General features: G+C 38.8%; 1 protein-coding gene across 1 annotated transcript in view; it reads right to left on the bottom strand.

Moving 5' to 3' along the window:
• The window catches only part of Cntnap5 (contactin associated protein family member 5), a 976,150-nt gene that overhangs the window by 446,802 nt on the left and 511,499 nt on the right, over positions 1–17,849 (bottom strand). The window lies entirely within an intron of this gene.

Genomic DNA, 17,849 nt, shown 5'->3' with positions numbered 1-17,849 from the left:
ATCAACAGAGAAATTCAATGAGCTAGAAGGAATTGCAAATTCCAAGGACAGAAGACAGGAACAGAGAACAACGCTAAGGTGATGCTGGCTGCATTTTAAATTCTGTAAGAATATTTGCGGTTACATAGAGTAAGGACTGAAGGAGAGGGTTGAACCTGGGAAATATCAAGACTGTATTAGTTGGCCATGTAGCTCATTTTGCTGAATTCTTATCTAGCATGCACAAAGCCCCTAGTAAATCTCTAGCAGCTTATGACCTAAGCACAGTGTTGCACACTTGTAATCTCTTTGCTCAGGAGGTAGAGGCAGGAGAATCAGAAGTTCAGTTTCACCCAGGGCTACTTAGTGAGATTGAGGCCAGCCTGAACTACATTGGACAACAACAACAACAACAACAAAAAAAAAAGAACCAGTTTTTAACTAAAGTAGAAAAAGCAGAAATCAGATTACTATTTTCATGGACCCTTGTATATCCAAGTCCACAAAATAAGTTCCAATTTAGGAAGTTATGATAAATTAAACAATGAATTTCTGTGCTCAACCCCAAATATTGACTGTTTATCTAGAAGAGTAGAGAAGAAAGGCTGGACTACTATTTGAATAGTGGAAAGGGGTTCTTTTGGAAAAGCCATTTGCTGTCTGGTTAGCACACTCTACATCCAAACATGTCATATCTTCAATTGCACTACACATCCCCTTTAGCCTCTAGAACTATCTCCACAGAAATGAATGACCATCTGCTAATGTCATTGCAAGGTCACACATCGTATCCCCTGCAGCTGTGTTCTTCCAAAACCACTGAACTGCAGTTTTTGCATAATCAGGTGAAATTTTTCTTAGCTTTCTTTGGTGTGGGAAGTACTTCTGTATATGTGTTACTTTTATTATTTAATGAATAAAGAAGTTTGGCTAGCCTGTGATAGGTCAGAGTAGAGCTAGGTGGGGAAAATTAAACTGAATTCTGGGAGAAAGAAGTCAGAGTAAGGAGAGGCCATGTAGCCATCAGAAGGGAAAGACATGAGCTGCTTACTGGAATCTTGCCAGTAGGCCACGGGCCTCGTGATAAAATATAAAATAATGGAAATGGGTTAATTCTGGATGTAAGAGCTAGTTAGCTATACACTTAAGCTATTGGCCAAACAGTATTGCAAATAATATGGTTTCTGTGTGATTACTTCAGGGCTGAGCAGCCAGAAACAAATGAGCAGCCTCTTACTCTATGTCTCCCCAAGCAAACACAACTTACGGAAATCAGAAAGAGCCAGTCAGGGGAGCATGCTATCTGGAGCAGCTGCCTGAAATTAATTTCCACCCAGGATCCATGTGTCAGAAAGAGATACTTAGTGCAGATCAGGAAGTTGGAAGTCTAGGCCACAACAATACTTTCCAGGAAAGACATTCCCAGGCCTTGTTTCAGTGAGTAAGTTACTTGCTGTGCAAAAATGCCAAACTGAGTTCAGACCCTCGGGACCCAAATTAAAACCATATGTGGCAGTGTGCACTTGTAATCCCAGAACACGGAGGTGGACACAGGTGTGTTCTGGATGTTTGCTGACTAGGCAATCAATTTACTAAACAGATTACCCCAGCAGACCTCTACCCTCACTCAGTGCCGCTAATACACACTTCCTTCCTCATCACCATACCTCACCCCCCAACTTGGCCAGAAGATTGTTGTTTATATCAAAGGCCATGCTACCACCCAGAAATCCAGTCCTCAGCTTGGACAGACACTCCATAATGGATCATAGATCATGCCAGCTCCCAGAAATCTAGAACACAAAGACCAGAAGACCAAAGAGGAAACAGAAACCAAGGAGAAAAACACCCATTCAGTAAATACAAACTCAGAAATCAGCACATAGACATACAATCATCCTAAACTCATATGCCTAAGTGCTTGTTTAAGAACACAGTCAACAACATCCAGAACAATATGGTACCATCACAACATAGGTATCTTAAGACATCAAGACCTGAATATGCCAAAGCAGCTGAAAAACAAGACAATGCCCTTAAAATACCTTTATTAAGGTGATAGAGGTCCTTAAAAGAGGAAATTTAAAAAAAATCCTCTTAAGAAATTGAGAATAGCCAGGCATGGGAGTACATGCCTTTATTCCCAGCACTCCTGAGGCAGAGGCAGGTGTAACTCTGTGAATTTGAGGCCTAGTCAACAAAGAGAGTTACAAGAAAGCTTGGATTCTGTTACACAGAGAAAACCTGTCTTGAAAAATCAAGAAAAAGAATCAATAAATCCCTTACAGAATACCAAGAAAGTCAAAAATAAAAATAAAAGGGGAAAAAAAAAAACAAGTGAAGGAAATTGTTTAGGATCTGAAAGTGGAAATAGAATTTTAAAAACATGTACTAAATGAATAATGGTACTGGAAAAATCAGGGTAAGTGAGCAGGAATTACAGGCACAAGCATCATCAACAGAGATGGAAGAGAACATAGAAAATCACAGGAGTGGAAGATACTTTAAAAGAAATAGATTCATTGGTCAAAAATTCCTAACACAAAATATCTAGGAAATCTTGGGCCCTGTGCAAGGACAAAACCTATAAATAGAAATAGAAGAAAAAATTTGAGCTCAAAAATCTAGAAAATATATTTACTTAACTAGATGGTTTTCCTAACTTAAAGCAGAATATGTGTATAAAGTTACAAGAAGGTATATAATACCAAATAGATTGTACCAGAAAAGAAAATCCATTTGCCACATAGTAATCAAAATACTAACCATACAGAACAAAGAAACAATATTAAAAGCTGGAAGGGAAAAAAACTAAATAACATAAAAGCAGACTTAATAAAAATACACCAGCTTTTCAATGGAGACTCTGAAAGCCAGAAAGGTCTGGACAGATGTCTTGCAGACTACAAGAGACTACAGATGAAAGCCCAGAGTGCTATAACCAACAAAAAAATTCATTCCCCATAGATGAAAACAAGATATTTCATGACGAAGTCAAATTTGAATAATATATATCTATAAATCCCTCCCTACATAAAGTTAACTACTTTCATGAAAACAAAAGAAATAGATATTGTCATACTAACAAAACCCAAAGAAGGAAAACAGACACACATACATACTACCTCTACCATCAACAGCAACAAAATAACAGGAATTCACAATCACTGGTCATTAATATCTCTCAATATATCTACTCAATTTCTCCAAACAAAAGACGTATGTTAAGAGAATGGGTATGAAAACTTGATACATCATTTTGCTGGATACTCAAGCAGACTTCAACATCAAAGATAGACATTGCCTCAGAGTAAAGGTTTAGAAAAAGGTTTTGCAAGCAAATGAACCCAAAAAGCAAGCTGGTACAGCTATTCTAATATCAAACAAAATGGACTTTAAATCAAAATTAATCAAAAAAGATGTAAATGGATAGTTCATCCTCATCAAAGGCAAAATCCATCAAGATGATGTGTAAATTCTGAGCATCTGTGCTCCAAGCACAATGTCACCCCCATTTGTTAAAAAAAAAAAAAAATAGGGAAAAGTGGTAGTGGCACATGCCTTTAATCCCAGCACTTGGGAGACAGAGGCATGTGGATCTCTGTGAGTTCGAGGCTAATCTGGTCTATAAGAGCTAGTTCCAGGACAGGCCCCAAAGCTACAGAGAAGCCATGCCTTAAAAAAACATAAATAAATAAATAAATAAATAAATAAATAAATAAATAAATAAATATTGCTAAATCATAAATCAGACATCAAACCACAAGCATCGATATTGGGAGACTTCAACACCCCACTCTCACCAATGGACAGGCCATTTAGACAAAACTAAACAGAAAAACAATGGAGTTAACAGATGTTATGAATTGAATTGACCTTACAGACATCTACAAATATTTCACCCAAACACAAACAAATACAGCTTCTTCTTAACACCTTAGCGAAGATTCTCCAAAATTGATCACAAACCCTCTCTCTCAACAAATAAAGGAACATTGAAATAACCCCCTGTATACTTTCAGTCTATGGATTAAAGCTAGATTTCAAAATAGCAAAAACAACAGAAAGCCTAAAAACTCTTGGAAACTGACCAACTCCCTACTGAATGACAATTAAGTCAAAGAAGAAATAAAAAAGCACTTAAAGACTTCCTAGATTTCAATGAAAATGAACATATAGCATACCCAAACTTGTAGAAAAAAGTGAAAGCAGTTTTAAAAGGAAAGCTCGTAGCACTAAGTGCATACATGAAGAAATTGTAGGGATCTCCTGCTAGCAAATTTAGAGCACAGCTAAAAGATCTAGAACAAAGAGAAACAAGCATACCCAAGAGAAATAGATGGCAGCAAATAATCAAACAAAGCTGAAATCAATAAATTAGAAACAAGGAGAACACAAAGAATTATTAAAACAAAAGTTGATTCTTTGAGAAAATCAACAAGATAGACAAACCCTCATCCAACCTAACTAAAAAATCAAAAGAGAATATCCAAATCAGAAAATAAGGGAGACATAACAATAGACATGAAGAAAATCCAAAGAATCACGAGATCATATTTCAAAAACCCGTACTTCACAAAATTAAAAAGGATACCACTTACCAAAGTTAAGTCCAGATCAGATAAACAATTCAAATAGATCAATAACCCCTAAATAAAGAGGAGCAATATAAAAAGTCTCCCAACCAAAAAAAAGAAAGAAAAGTCTAGAGCCACACAGACTTAGAGCATAATTCTACCAGATATTTAAAGAAAATGTAATATCTACACTCAAATTATCACCCAAAATATAAAAATAAGGAAAACAGCCAAATTTATTTTATGAGGCCACTGTCACTGTAATACCCAAACCACACAAACATTTAAAAAAAATAAAGGCCAATTACAGACCAATTACCCTGAACATAGATGCAAAAATACTCAATAAAATATATGCAACCCAAATGCAAGAATACATCAAAAAGGCCAACCACTATGAGCAAGTAGGCTTCACCCATGTATGGTAGGGATGGTTCAAATCTATCAATATAATCCACCATATAAAAAATCTGTAAGAAATAAAAAGCACATAATCATCTTATTAGCTACTGAAAAAGACTTTGACATAATCCAGTACTCCTTTATGATAAAAGCATTAGGAAGATCAAGGAAACAAGGGACATACATAAATAGAACAAAGGCAATTTGCAGCATGTTTGCAACCTACATCAATTAGATGAATAGAATTTCAGAGTTATTCCACTAAAACCAGTAACAAGATAATGCTGTCTATTTTCTCCATATCTATTCAATATAGTACTTGAAGTTCAAGGTAGTGTAAAGAGACAATTATAGGAGATCAATGGATACAAGTTGAAAAGGAAGAAGCCAAATTACCATTATTTGCAGATAGTACAATAGTAAACATAAGGGAATTCATAAATTTTATCTAGGAACTCCTGCAACTGATAAATACCTTCAACAAAGTTCCTGGATACAAGATTAACTAAAAAAAGAAAAAAATCAGTTGGTCAATTATATTCATAGCAGCTTTATTCATAGTAGCAAGAAACTGGAAACAGCTTGATGTCCTTCAACTGAAGAATGAATAAAGAAAGTGTAGTACATTTTCACAATGGAATATTACACAGCTAATAAAAACAATGACATCATGAAATTTCCCGAAAAGAGGATAGAATTTGAAGAAACCATCCTGAGTGAGGTAACCCAGACCTAGAAATGCAAATGCTATGTACTTACTTATATGTGGATACTGGCTGTAAATTAAAAGATTCACCCATCCACAGACCCGGATGGCTAAGTTAACAAGGACTATTTAAAGGGGGAAAGCAGGGATCTCCCTGGGAAGAAGAAATGGAATGGATTTTGTTGTTGTACTGGGGATGGGTGGGGATAGGAACAGGAAGGTTCTGGTGAGGGAAAAGGGAGAAAATACTAGGAGAAATGACCAGAATTGGTGTGTGGGGGGGGGAGGGAGGCATCTGTGGGATGAGCTGGAAACCTAGTGAAATGGCAACACCATGAAATCTGCAAAGGTAGCCCTAACAAATATTCCCAGTAGTGGGGGACATGGAACCCAAAAAGACCATCTTCTATAAATAGGCAAGGTCTCAGGTAGAGGGACTGGGACAGCAATCCAGCCAGAAAACCTTTGCTCTACAGTTTGCCTTGACTGCAGAGTGCTCTAGGACTGGCGCCTTGCAGAACTGTCATCAAAGAGACCAGAGGGACTTAATCCAGCAACTGATGTGAGCAGATGTGAGTTCCACAACCAAATATTAGGTGGAGTTAAGGGTGTCCTGTGGAGGAGGGGAAGGAAGATCAGAGGAACCAGAGGGGTCAGCGACACTGCAAAAATATGGCCCACAAAATCAAGTATCTGGGACTTATGGGGGTTCACAGAACCAGGGAACCTGGATAAGTTTAATCAAGGTCCTTTGCATATATGATATGGCTGAGTGGCTGGCTGGGTGTTCTTGAGGGATTTCCAACAGAGGGAGTAGGGGCTATCTCTGACTTTTTTGCCTATTTGCTGTGAAGAGACACCGTAACCATAGCAGCTCTTATACAGGAAAACATTTAACTGGGACTGGTTTACAGTTTCAGAACTTTAGTCCATTATCATCATGGCAAGATCATCATAGCAGACATTCAAGCAGACATGGTACTGGAGAAGTAGCTGAGAGTTCTACATTTTGATCTATATCTTGATCTTCAGGTAGCAGGAAGTGAACTGTGTACCACAGTGGGCCTAGCTTGAATATATTAGAACTCAAAGCATTCAATCACATGAGTCTATGGGGGCCATTTCCTAGTCCTAGATTTTCTTTTGGTTCCAATAAGATTAACAAGGCTCCCATTCAGCAGGAAGTAGTCTAGAAAACTATGTCCATATTCCCAAAAATTGTTTATGGATGTTTGTCTTTGTTTAGTGTTTTGGTTACAAGTTGTTATTGACTATGGTAAGTAAAAGAGCTAAACACAGAAGGCTAGATTCAGTGTCTTGCTTTGAAAAGAAAAAAAGGGAGAAATGCTGTGGGATAATGCTTTTGCACATGGCAAAGATCTGTCATTCTTATTGGTTTAATAAAACACCGATTGGCCAGTAACCAGGCAGGAAGTATAAGCAGGGCAACCAAACTAAGAGAATTTTGGGAAAAGAAAAGGCAGAGTCACAATCATCAGCCAGACACAGAGAAATCAAGATGAGAATGACTCATTAAGAAAAGGCATCAAGTCATGTGGCTAAACATAAATGAGAATTAAGGACTAATTTAAGTAGTAAGAGCTAGTTAATAATAATCCTGAGCTAATAGGTCAAGTAGTTTATAATTAATAGAAGCTTCTATGTGTTTCTTTGGTACTGAATGGCTGAAGTACCAGGTGAGACAGAAATTTCTGTCTACAGTTTTCCATGTTCTTACTAGCATGACTTATTAAACACAGCTTAAATCATTGCATGGATTTTCTAATCAATAATTCCAAAATCCCCATTCCTTAAACAAATCAGGGTCAGGCCTATCACCACAATACCCCAGTCCCTGGTATCAATTTCTGCCTTAGTTAGAGTTTCTATTTCTGTGAAAGGACACCATGACCATGGCAAATCTTAAAAAGAAAAACATTTATTTGAGACTACCTTACAGTTTCAGATGTTTAGTTCATTATCATCATAGGGGTACATGGTCACATGCAGGAAGTCATAGTACTAGAGAAGAAGCCAAGTGTTCTACATCTTGATCCACAGGCAACAGTGGGTGAATGGTGTACTACACTGGGTGTAGCTTGAACATATAAGAACTCAAAGTCTAACCCCACAGAGATACTCTTCTTCCAGCATGTCTTACAAATGAGGCCAGACATATTAATTATGCCACTCCCTAGAGGCCAAGCATTCACTCATATGAGTCAATGGGTGCCATATCTATTCAAACCACTACATCAGGTGTGATAAACATGAAGGCATAAGCTTGAGGCAGCTGCTATTATTATATTTACAGTTAAGAAGCAGAAAAAGATAAATGGTGGTACTCAGCTCACTTTCTCCTTTTTACTAAGCCCAACACCCAGTTTATAGCATGGTATTGCTTATATTCAGAGTGGGCCTTCCCACCTTAGGTAACCTATTCAAGATAATACTGTCCTTATATCTCAGTCTGATCAAGACCAATAGTGTTAACCACCATGTTGTCTCATTTTGTTCTATATTGTTAAATCAAAAACTCTGATATAGAAGATAATTCCATATTTTAAGGATAGCGGGTACTTCTGGAACAGGATCCAGAGGCTGCTGAGATGGAACTTAGCTAAAACCCTTTCCTGACTACTAGGTTTAACAGAAGGTTACATGTAAGCTTCCAAAGAGGGAAGTTTGTTCTATCTAGCTATGGCACCCATATACTACATCAACAACCAGCATGGCATGATAACCATAAGGGTGAGGCAGTGGCAGTCATACCTTGGTGGTGCTGACCAACAAACCTCTATTTGGATTTAAGAAAAGATAAACAAGAGAGAAATCATGCCTGGTACAGAAAACCTGGCCAGCTATCCAGGACTGGTGAACTTAAGGATCTTGGAGAACCTACAACCAGCTCTTCACTAAACTAGCACAATCCCTAACCACACTGTAGATATTTGTCCTTATTCCCACAGTTAAGTGAAGCTCTCATGCTACATCAATGAATTCTCTTTGTAAGAGACAGATACCATTACAGACACAATGAGTCATGGAGTCCAATCCCAATTAATAGCTGCAAAACAACTCCCATAACTTGAGCTCAGGGAACATTGTGGAACAAGTGTCAGAAAGTTTCTTTTAGATTATTTCTCATAGACATACAGGAAACTATACCCATTAAGGTTTCACTAGCATGACTGCCCAAATACAAGCTAAAAAAGAACAGTAACAATACACATGCTAATGTAGGCAGGGGAATGCCCAGCAGGCCTCAACTCTATACAAAAATTGAAGCAACTAGGGAATGCTGAAAATGGGACAAATAGTATTACCCAGGAAGGAGCACACTGATTGTCCAATACCAAATGGTCAGTCTCAAAAACATACATACAAGTATCATTGTACAGATTGAGCATGTTGTACTTATGAGAGTGTGTAATAACAATTAATTTTTAAAAAGGAGATTAATTTGAAAAAGAACAAAGGTGTGGAGGATTTTGAAGGGAAAAAAGAGGGGGTGAAATAATGTAATTATATTATAATATCCAAAATGAAATAATTTTAAAAGGATAAAAACAAAATCTTTGAGGTTGAGTATCTTATAACAAAAAGAGGTTTGTGTACCTAGTTTTAAGGTTGGCAATCCAATATCACCAGCTTCCCTGAAATGTCTGTCCTCTGTTCAGGGCCTGTTGACTGTATCCCAAAATAGCAGAGAAACAGAAATGGCTCCATACAGAAGGAACTAAACACATGACATCACATTTTTTCTAAAGATTTTCTATTTATTTTAAGTGGTGGGCAGGTGACATTGCACACTGGTATGCAGTGCCCACAGTCAAAAGTGCTGTAGTTCCAGGTGATATTGAGCTACCTGCTGTAGGTACATGGAGCTGACTTTGGTCCTCTGCAAGAGAGGTGCATGTCCTTTGCTGAGCTGTGACCCTGAAATGGGATACATAGTTACAGAGGACAGAACCTCCATATTTCAATTGTTATCTTGAATTCAGAGTCAACTTTACTGTGGGCACATACAGTGGTAAGGCTGCTCATTAACTATGGGATGGGATCACCTTCCTAGGACATTTATAAGACACTTGCTTCATCTGGTGAGAACAAAGTCTCTTCTAAATCCCCCAATGTACTATCCCGGGATTAATAATTCTCTTGTTCTAAAGAGGAACCTCTATCTGTACCTTTCTCTCTAACCTCCCTCTTTTCAACCCCCCAAAGATTTACAGATAAGCCTTGGTGCTATGAACAACTATAACTGAGACCCAACACAGAATTATAAACATGGAATCTTTATTTTACAATTTAATCAAGTGTTACTCAAGCAGGATACACTGTAGGTGAATGTGTCATGTTATAATTTCAAAGAATCAGAGACCATATATGAAAAAAAAGATGTACAGATTAATATTACTTTTGGCTCCACAGGGTATGGTCAAATGGGACTGCCATTTGAAACAGACAGCAGAAGGAAGAAGGTGACTCTTCCCAGTGTGCTTGAATACCATCTTTTTTTTTTTTTTTTTTTTTTTTGGTTTTTTGAGACAGGGTTTCTCTGTGGTTTTGGAGCCTGTCCTGGAACTAGCTCTTGTAGACCAGGCTGGTCTCGAACTCACAGAGATCCGCCTGCCTCTGCCTCCCGAGTGCTGGGATTAAAGGCGTGTGCCACCACCGCCCGGCAAAGAAAATTTTTTTAGCTGCAATGACCGGTTCCTGCCAGTGGTGGTCTCTGTGGTTTTGGAGCCTGTGCTGGAGCTAGCTCTTGTAGACCAGGCTGGTCTCGAACTCACAGAGATCCGCCTGCCTCTGCCTCCCAAGTGCTGGGATTAAAGGTGTGCGCCACCACAACGGTTGAATACCATCTTATCTATTTAGTGTTCAACGATGATACAAAGCATAGGAAACAGACATTCATAGCTCCCTTCTACCTATTTTTCTGTTTGATCCCCAGTATCTCTTGTTATCTTTGGTAGCTGTTGGCTGGAACTTTCCCCACCAGTTCAACTTCCCAATTTTTCCAACTTTCAAACTTCATATTTGCTTTCATCATGGATTTTCCTTATTCATTTGCTTATATACTGTTTTTGTTTGTTTGTTTTTGGTGGAGAATCTAAATAAGAACTATGAGATCATAATACTTCACAGACACCAGAATCCAGTAGACCAACTCTTTATAAACTACCTTAGCATCCATCTGTTCTGTGTGTATGTGACTATCCTGTTGGGAAGGTGGGAAAGAAAGAGACATGTGCAACCCTGTCTTTGGCCACTGAACTATTTAAACAATGGACTCCAAGAAACAGAACTTCTCCAGAAACCACAGAATGGGAAAAAGAAAAGACTAAGGCCCAATTTCAATCTGAGTGGAAGCTTGTGTCACTGAAAGAGATTTTGCACAGCTATGACAACTTTTCTGACCACCTGGCAGATGATACTAGAATTCAGACATGGATGGTGGGCAAATGAGCTTAGGTATGAATAATGCTTGCCTCTTTTTCAATCTAAACCTCTCATTAAGATCCCACAGTTGAATATGAGGTGCACACTGGACGTCCTTTCTTCTCAAGCTAACATTGTCACATTGAATAGATCTCCATTCTCTGCTTTTAACTAATACTTTATGTTTGGTTGACCTCTTGAAGAAATGTTTCTGAGCCAACCGTGTCAGGGCTGTCATTAGTCAACATCTGACTCTATCAAGTGTACGTGTGTGTGTGTGTGTGTGTGTGTGGTGTGTCTTAGATGGTTCTATGGAGAATGAAAGCTGACTAGTGTAAATAGCAATGGGGGAAAGGAATAATAAAACTTATTTTTAAGACATTTGCAAGTACACTGGGGTGAGAAGAAGAGGCCCGGCTCACGAACCCTTTGCTGACTCAGAAAATAAACTTCAAGCAGGAAAGAGCACATGGTTCCTAACTGCTAACAGACTATCATCTGCCCTGTTTGTGTGTTCCATCATCCCAACTAGGGTGTGAAGACACCCTAACAGCAAATGAAGCTTTTCACTCAGTCATCTATCACATTGTATTGTTTCTATGGCAACCTAACTCATAAGCACACTTGGGGCCTGCTTCCCCTAACACAAGTTAACCTCTCCAGATTTCACAATCACCATTCCATATTCACCCCTGATTCCCCAGTGATACTTATTGTTCGCCCACACCTGAGCCCTTTGCAAGACCCACAGATTTCGGAGTCCTGACTTCCATGGTGTCTTCCAAAATGGTGTGTTTTGTCTGCAGATATCTAAATATTTCTAACAATACCGTAAAACTTTTGTGCTACTTTTTGACAATTGTATAAGTATATAATAGTGTGCCAGAAGGATGTGGAGATAGATAGAGAGAGAGAGAGAGAGAGAGAAAGAGCAGAAATACCGTATGAAGAAGCCAATTGATTGAAAAAGACTAAAATCACTTCTCAACCTGGGTTAGTTGTAAAACAAAATCTGTTGAAATTCCAGAAAATTGATGAAGTGTTAGTGATGCCTGGCTGGACTTTGGAGCACATATTTTCCCAATAGAAAGTTGGCATATATGTCTACATATGTGTGTGTGTATGCATGTGTTTGCACGTGTGTGTGCGTGTATTTTGTGAGTCACAGTCCCTCACTCAGTAAAGCCAGAGCAGGATTTCAAGCCAGAAGCCTAGAGATAGGAACAGAGGCAGAAACCCTTGAGCAAAGCTGCTTACAGATGTTCAGCCCTTGGCTTGCTAAGCCTGCTTTCTTCCATAGCCCAGGACCACCTGCATGGTGGGGGGTTAGCCACATGCAGTGGGTTGAGTTTTCCCACATAAATCAAGACAATTTCCGACAAATTTGTCTACTGCCCACTTTAATGGAAGCTCTTCCTCAGCTGAGGATCATTCTTCCCACGTAATTCCCATGCTCATTATAGCAGTGGCTTTTTCTTTCTTACTAAACTGTCTTTCTTTTGTTTCTCTGTGTTTGGTCAAATGATTTATGCTAGGACATCAGGATGAGGAAATCTCCACATCAGGATGTGGGCACCCTCTGAATTCCTACCTGCTCCTATAACAAAGGGCCGTTAGAAACTGAATACAGAACAATCTTGCATTAGATTTTTGAGAAGAAATTGAGTGTTGTAGTATGGCAGAACTGGATTCTGATCACAAATATTTACTGGGAAACCCACATTTGGGGGTGTTTTCATTGTTTACTACTGTATTAGGGGAATGATAACACAGAGCGTAATTTATGCAGCAAGAAACCCACACATAGTATTAGTCCTGTCTGGTGCTTCTGTTTTCCCCAGATCTTATAAGAGTTTTCTTGTTTGTAACCTAGAATGTTAGAGCAGATGACTCTATGGTATAGGAAGTTTTTCTGTCTATGTGTTGCTTTCATTGGTTGAATAAAGAAACTGCCTTGGCCTTTTGATAGGGCAGCAATTAGGTAGGCGGAGTAGACAGAACAGAATGCTGGGAAGGACAGACAAGCAGACGCCATGTTTCTCCTGCCTGAGATAGACACTGGTTAGATTCATGCCGGTAAGCCACAGTCAAGTGGCAATACACGTTAATGGAGATGGGTTAAACTAATTATATCTAGCCAAAAAGAGGCTATATATAATGTGTCATGCAGTAATTTAATTAATACAATTTCTGTGTGGTTATTTTGGGTGTAAGCTAGTGGGGTGGCTGGGATGAAAAAAGTAGGCCCGCTCCCTCCATCAACAGTTCTAGCATTATCACAGATTCCCATATTCTTGGAGACCGAACACACACATCTTTGCCACATCTTTTCTCTTTTTTTTTTTTGTCTTTAATTTTTTTTTTATTCTTTTTTAATTAAAATTTCCAACTGCTCCCCGTTTCCCATTTCCCTCCCATCCTCCCACACATTGCCCCCTCCCCCCACTCCCCTCCCCCATCCCCACTCCTCTTCTCCTCCCCCCAGTCCATTCCCCCTCCCTCTCGATACTGAAGAGCAGTCCAAATTCCCTGCCCTACAGGAAGACCAAGGTCCTCCCACTTCCATCCAGGCCCAGGAAGGTGAGCATCCAAACAGGCTAAGCTCCCACAAAGCCAGTTCATGTATTAGGATCGAAACCTAGTGCCATTGCCCTTGGCTTCTCATCAGCCTTCATTGTCCGCCATGTTCAGAGAGTCCAGTTTCAACCCATGCTTATTCAGTCCCAGTCCAGCTGGCCTTGAAGAGCTCCCTTGTAGCAGGAGTCACATTTGAATCTTTCTATTGCAGCAATGAAAAATTTAATTAAGCATATACATCTAAAAAGACATTTTCCTCAGGTGATACTGCACATAAAGAAGGAGCATTAGGGTTCCTTCCTAAATACCTGCCTCACTGCAGGAAAGAATCCAATAATCAATCAACATGGCTGATAATAGTGTTAGTGTGCACGTGTATATGCATGCATATGTGGGGGTGTGGGGAGGTTGTGTGTTTGAATGTTCATATAAAGCATCACCCTGGGAGTGACTATCAACCCCCCTTTCTTAAGACAGAGCAACTCGGTGAGAGGTGAGAGTTATTAATTCAGCCAGACTACCTGACCAATCAGCCCCAGAGAGTGTTCTATTCTCACCTCTCAGTACTGACAGTACAATCACATGTTCCTACACCCAGATTTCTATGTGAGTGCCCGTGTAGAATGCAGATGCCCTTGTTTGCATAGCAGGCACATGGTATGAAGTGAATTCTCTCAGTCCAATGATATATGCAGATTAGCAGAAAACAGCATATACTTTTTTTTTAAGTTGTTTTTGTTGAGCTATACATTTTGTCTGCTCCCCTTCCTTCCTCCCCTCTCCTTTTCTACTTTTTTCCATCACCCCCATGCTCCCAATTTACTCAGAAAATATTGTCTTTTTCTCCTTCCTATGTAGTTCTATGTATGTCTCTCTTAAGGTTCTCTTTGGACACCATATAAAATATAAAAACTTTGACAGGAAGTGACAACCAACTGACTGACTTCCTTCTCTTTCCCCTCTCCATGCTACAGTGTTCTCTCAGAAGAAGACTTGTTTAATATTGAACTCTATAGAGAATTAGGGTGGCTAACTTCACTGGAGAAGATAGAATGAGAGAATTATATACAGTAGCTTAGCAGGGTGCTGGTCCAGGGGTTACACAATGAGAAGCAGAGAAAACCAATGAGGGCGGGTATGAGTTTTGAGCAGACTTTTCCTTCCAAATATATTCAGGTCATTCTGTCATCACATCTGAAGTGTGTCAAATGCTGACTGAAATCCAATAAAATCCATCCAACTAAAAGCTTTCAACCGTGGCAGAGGGGCTCATCAAAACTGAGATCTTGTAGTAATAACACGATTATAGTGATTTCCTCATGATTGATGGGTGGAATATCATGACAGCAGCTCTTGTTCAAGGACTACTGACAGGGAGAACTGGTACCATTTATGTCTCTGTAATGGGACTTCAGTACAAATCAAATGCACTGGCACTGGTCTTCTACACACAAGCAACAGCTCATAAGATGTGGCTACTCTGAGACACTATGGATGCTGGCATGAGCTTATGTATTTGCAACTCAGGATAAGAAAATAGGACTGGTTTATCATTGATGAAGACAGAATCAGGAAACTTCTGATACCATTCATAAAGTCCAAACTGCCCAATGAGACAAGCATATTTTCCTATAGAATTCTCAATTATAAGTGTCAAAAACAGTAAATGAACTACTTTCTTAAAACCAAAATTACCTAGAACTTTAAGGGATATTTTTAGTATTCTATCTCTTTCATAAATCTAAATAATGTACTTCATGAAATAAAAGTAATTTGAAAGTTATCCAAATTCTCAATGAAGACATATAAAGATTTAAAAACAGACTTGCCTTTGAGAATCCCTTGCCTATGCTCTCCAGGGTCATCTTTCTAGTTTTATAAATTCTCCAAAGATGCCTCAATTGGCTCATCCTGAAATTCTTTTCTCATTGAAATTATAACTCTTGGGATTAATGTGAGTGGATGTCTCTGAAAAGATATTGTGCTTCTACTGGTGATGTAATAAATGTATGGTTCCACCCCTGCTGCTGACATGTCCAGAACATTCTGCACCCAACATGCAGTATAGATTCATTGGTTAGCAGGCACTTCAGCCAGATTGCAGCATAAGCCAGAAATATAATTTACTAAGGTGGGGACAAGGTACTGGTAAAACTGAGAATTCTGAGAGATATTTGTAAAGAATAAATTACTGTGAAGACATTTTTTTTATAATTTTTGAATTAAATAGAACCCGTTTGGAACAGAACAGAATGAAAAGGACAGAGATAAAGTAAGAGTGAAGTCATAAAGTATGAATGCTTTACCAGGATGGATTAACCTTGTTGAGTTCTGGAATACAAGGTAAACAGAGCTCTGTCAAGTCCACCTTCCTTCCCCTGCCTACTCCTCTATAAGAACCTATACCCAAGTTCCAAGAAGAAGCATTCAGTGATAGTTCCTCCTCTCTTTGTCTATCACAGTTTTTTCAAATGCAAAGTTAGTATAATAACACCTTATTCACATATAACTGAAAAATCAAGCTAGAAGTGATCTGGAAGCTTCCTCCTTGCAGGTTAATTTTCAGAGTCCCACAAGGTACTCATGCATGCATGAGGGGTGTGGTGGAAAAGTTATCATCTGTCTTAGATATCTGTGAACCTTATGAAATGAGAGACCAATCTACCAGGTTATATGTGCCCACTTAGGCATCAATGGCACCATTGTTGTGGTGGAAAACACTTTCTGATTAGATTTGAGGTCTACTCAGCAGGAATGAATTCACTCCTGCTACTACTGTAAACCTGGTCAAAAACCATGGCCATGGAGGTCATGGTCCATACGGGAAAACTGAATAATGATGTTTAGCTAAATTGATATAGCATCAAACTAACTTGTAAATTATTTTCATTTATAGCCACAAACAAATGTAAACACTACTTTTAAGTTTAATCAAAGGAACCTATTTTTACAGGGAATAACGGTGAATGAAGAGACCCACAGCTGCACAAGATTCTGAGAATAAAAATCATTGCTCAGCTATAAACAAGGCACTTTTACTGTCTCCTCCAAGGTTCAGGGAGTAATACAAAAGAGAGGAGCAGGAAAGAATATAAGAGCCAGAAAACAGAAAGGCTGTGAAGGTTTTGTGTACGACATAGACAATGCAGTTATGAACTCACAGCAGCTGTAGATTCCTTCACTGAGTAAATTAAAAAGAATATGTTAACAGGGATATCGAAGGTCAAGTTTGAAGGAAAATTCCAAAGAAAGGTATGGAGAGATTTTCTATTCTGTGACTCTCTCAAAGAATGTATGAAAAAATAAATAAATAAATAAAAATAATAAATAATAAAAAAAACCTTTCCAAGCACAGAAATTTTCCACTAATCTATCTATTCCCAAGGTCCTGAGACGAGTGCCCCATTTGAGAATTGGGATTGCTTTTCCATAAGATGTGTAATGATAGAACCCAGACATGAATTAAAACCATATATCTCCACATCTGTCTCCAGTTGTGTTTCCTGGAGGCTGCACAGGGTAGACCATGCTGACCCTGCTAGCACTTGGAGTTTAGTTGAGTCTATTGACCTATAGGGCTATTTAAACACTACCAATGAAAGACACAGAGATGGATCAATAATTAAGAGTACTGCCTACTCTTCCAAAGGTCCTGAGTTCACTTCCCAGAAATCACATAATGGTTCACAACCATTTGCAATGAGATCTGGTGCCCTCTTGAGGAAGATACCTGGTCAGTCATCCTCATCAACCTAGACCATGAAACCAAATATGGACAAGTTGAACAGAATGGCCATATACAGGCTGCCCATGCATAACTCAACATTGCCAGGGTATAAATTTCATTTTTTCATTTTCAGTGAAAGATAGTTGTCTGAAGTTTCCACTAGTGTGGATCTTTGGCCTGCTGGAAATCTACCTTCTTTTAAGGTCTTACTTATCAATCTGTGTTGGCTTTGTGAGTCATGAGTCATTGCTGAAATGAGCTGTTTTTGATAGGACTCGTTTATAATTCCCAAGCACAGGCAGTGTAGGCAAATTTTGGCACGCTGTTTTGGATTTGTAAGTGCATTTTTCTTCAAATCTCACATCTGAAAATCAATTTACTGCCTACTAGTGACCCCATGGAAAATTCTGGAAGACTATTATGTTGAGGTTGGAGA

Source organism: Chionomys nivalis, chromosome 5 (genome assembly GCF_950005125.1).
Source record: "Chionomys nivalis chromosome 5, mChiNiv1.1, whole genome shotgun sequence".
Classification (NCBI taxonomy): domain Eukaryota; kingdom Metazoa; phylum Chordata; class Mammalia; order Rodentia; family Cricetidae; genus Chionomys; species Chionomys nivalis.
The sequence above is the reverse complement of the archived record's forward strand: the minus strand, read 5'-3'. Positions and strand labels throughout refer to the sequence as shown.